The 3,427-nt window shown below is 37.4% G+C and overlaps 1 pseudogene; it reads right to left on the reverse strand.

The window, feature by feature from the left end:
- Positions 1–940: 940 nt before the first annotated feature.
- Positions 941–1,291, reverse strand: LOC102865385 (annotated as a pseudogene).
- Positions 1,292–3,427: the final 2,136 nt, after the last annotated feature.

Below are 3,427 nucleotides of genomic sequence, written 5' to 3' on the forward strand. Positions count from 1 at the left end.
AGTAGAGGTTCTAGTAGTGGCACAAATCAAGTTACAGAGGGAAAGTGGTTCTTACAATAAAAGGCCTATAGACTAGCACTTTGTCTATTATAGTGTACAGGTTAGGAACCACAAGATGTAGAGGCTCAACTATGTCATTTATGGTACTTGTAATTGGTATGGTTTTTCATAGTTCCTTTTCTTTGTTTAATTTGTTACTGTAGAAAATTCCAACTGACTTTTTTAAATTGGCTTTCTCTTTTAATCAAAAACATACTTTGTTGCAGAGTTCTCAGGGACAGTTTTACTATTTTAGCCATAGACTTCAACCAGGCAAAAGTACACAGAAAGCCACAAGGGATGACCAGTAAATGCTGAATCAGTCAATTATGTCCAATAATTTTCTTTTTTCCCCCCTTTCTGAATATTTAGGGCTTTCTAAGTATACTACCATGTAATTACCTCCTTTTTGCCAATTTGGATGCTCCTTAATCCCTTCTCTTGCCTTATTGCTTTCACTAAGATTTTTAATACAATGTTGAACAAAAGTGGTGATACTGTGCCTTCTAGCCTAGTTGCTGTTCTCAGGAGGAATGCCTTTAATCTCCATTGAGAACAACATTGGCTCTTGGCTTTACACACATCTTTTTCACTACGCTGAGGAAATTCCCCTCTATTCTTATCTTGCTGAGTGTTTTAAACAAGAAAGAATGTTGGATTTTGTCAAAGGCCTTTTCTGCATCAATTGATAGGATAATGCAGCTCTTGTTTCTTTACTTTATTAATGTAAGGAATTACATTAATTGTTTTTCTTCTGTTGCATCATCCTTGTATATCTAATATGAATCCTATTTGATCATAATGAATTAGTTTTTTATATGTTGTTGGATTCTATTGGCTAAAATTTTGTTGAGAATTAAAAAAAAATAGCCAATTTTACTGAAGAAAAATATTACATGATTTATTTTTCACCAGTCTGTTCTGGCTTGCTTCTAATGATATCAGAATCACCTAGATCAATGATAGCCAATGTGCGTACTCTGTATTTTCCACATGCCGTGCCAAGTTTAATATTATTGCCACTGTAGTAACGGACACTAGTTTTGGCCAACGTGGTATTGTACTTGATTTCAGATTTCCTCAAGGATGAGTAGTTGTTGGCAACGATGACCAATTTAGCTTTTCCTTGCCTGATCATTTTCAGAGTCTGCTTGTACCCCAGAACATATTTTCTACCTTTCATAAAAAGTTGGAGCCTAGAGTTGATCAGCTTTAGAGATTTTTTTTCCTTCATCTTTTTCGCAGCTATCATCTTCTCACATTAAGTGTGGGCTGGCCCTCCACCAACAGATGCCAACAAAATGGCCAGGGAGGGATAAAGAATTTTTACATCTATGTTCATGGAATTACAGGTTCTTAATTTTCTATTTTGGTAGTGTCTTTACCTGACTTTCATATCAAGGGATATGTTTGCTTCATAGAAAGAATCTGGGAGTATTCCATCTTTTTCTCTTTTCTAAAATACTTTATGTAGAACAATGGCATCTTTTCTCTGAATGTTTGGTAAAATTCACTAGTAAAGACATTTGGTTCAGGAATATTTTTAGGTATTGGAAGTTTGCATTATTTATCTTTTCTTTCTTTCCCTTTGTTAGTTTTATAAGTAGTTTGCTAATTTTGTTGACATTTTCAAAGAAACAACTCCTGGTCTTGTTGATAGTTTCTGTTGTTTTTTTCTGTTGCTTTTGTTTCTGAACTTATTTTCATAATTATCTTTCTCTTAGGGGTTGTTTGATTTTCTTTTTCAGGTTTGGAGATGTTGAATTAAATAGTACATTTTCATTCTTCCTTTTTGATGTGTTTGATTATTGCTTTGAATTGATCTCTAGGTATTTCCTTGGTTGTATCACAGAGGTGTTTTTTGTTTTGTTTCTTTATTTGTTTTTTTTAACAAATGTTAATCTAAGTTTGCAGACTTTTGATTTCCATTCATTCACTGATACACTTTTCTCCCTCACCACCCACCAACCCCCCCAATTCTCTCTTCTCTTTGAAATATAGAAGAAAAATTAATTCATTGTTATGCAATCCCTCCCCCCAAGTCCACTTCACTATGCAGCCTTCATTATGGACTCTTGTTATGACAATAATACCTAAACATATATCCCTTTTAAACAGTTCTCTCCCTCATCTATTTCAATGCAGTATATATTATTTATCCCCTCTTTCTCAGTCTCCCCCCCCCAACCCCTATATCAGTCCTCTTTTATAACAGTGGCATTATGCCGTATTTGTCTTTTTGTGACCGAGATATTTCACTCAGCATAATGTCCTCCAGGGTCACCCATTTTGAATAATATTGCATGTGTTCCTTGTTTTTCAATGCAACATAGTATTCCAATGTGTGAATCTACAAGAGCCTCTCCATTCATATGTTGATGGGCACTTGTGTTGTTTCCAACTCTTTGCTATTGTGAAAAAAGCTGCAATAAACATGAGTGTGCATATATCTGCATGGGTGGCAGTTATGGCTTCATTAGGATATATTCCCAGTACTGGAATTGCTGGGTCAAATGGTATTTCAATTTGCAACTTTTTGAGAAAGCATCATACAGCCTTCCATAGTGTTGGCACCATTTTACCCTCCCACCAAGAGTAAGTAAGAGTTCTAGTTTCTCTGCAACTTAGCCAGCATTTGAGGTTTGCTGTTCTGTTAAGTTTTGTTATTCTTACTGGGATGAGATGATATCTCATAGTTACTTGATCTCTTGTATAGCTGGGGATTTTGAATGATCCTCAAGGAGATTGATTGAAATGGGCTTGAACATGAAAGAGATCGTGAGGAAGGCACAGGATAGGGATAACCTATTGTTCTTCAGATCTATACATACAGTTCCTAAGACTCATAGTTGACATAATGACACCTAACAAACAGCAAACTTAATTTTTGTTGTTATGTTGTTATGTGCCGTCGAGTCGCTTGCGACTCATAGCGACCTTATGCACAACAGCCCTAAACTCTGCACTGTCCTGTGCCAATCGCACTGCCTCTGACACTCCCATCCTGATTATCCGAGTCACTGAATCAATCCACCTCATAGAGGGCCTTTCCCTCCTGGGCTGTCCCTCCACCTTCCCAAGCATGATGTCCCTCTCTAAGGACCGGTCTCTCCTCACAACATGTCCAAAGTATGTCAGACAGAGCCTCAGTATCCTTGCCTCCAAGAAGCCACCCGGTTTAACCCTTTCCAGGAGGAATCTGTTTGTTTTCCTAGCAGTCCATGGTACCCTCAATACCCTTTTCCAGCACCAAAGCTCAAAGGCAGCAATTCTCCTTCTATCCTTCTTGGTCATTGTCCAACTCTCGGATGCATAACAAGTGATTGCGAAGACCATGGTCTGTATCAGACGCACCTTAGTCTCCAGAGAGACACCATTGCTCTTCAGT

The sequence above is a fragment of the Elephantulus edwardii genome, unplaced genomic scaffold (assembly GCF_000299155.1).
Source record: "Elephantulus edwardii isolate Elephantulus edwardi_28Jun2011 unplaced genomic scaffold, EleEdw1.0 scaffold00337, whole genome shotgun sequence".
Taxonomy (NCBI): Eukaryota; Metazoa; Chordata; class Mammalia; order Macroscelidea; family Macroscelididae; genus Elephantulus; species Elephantulus edwardii.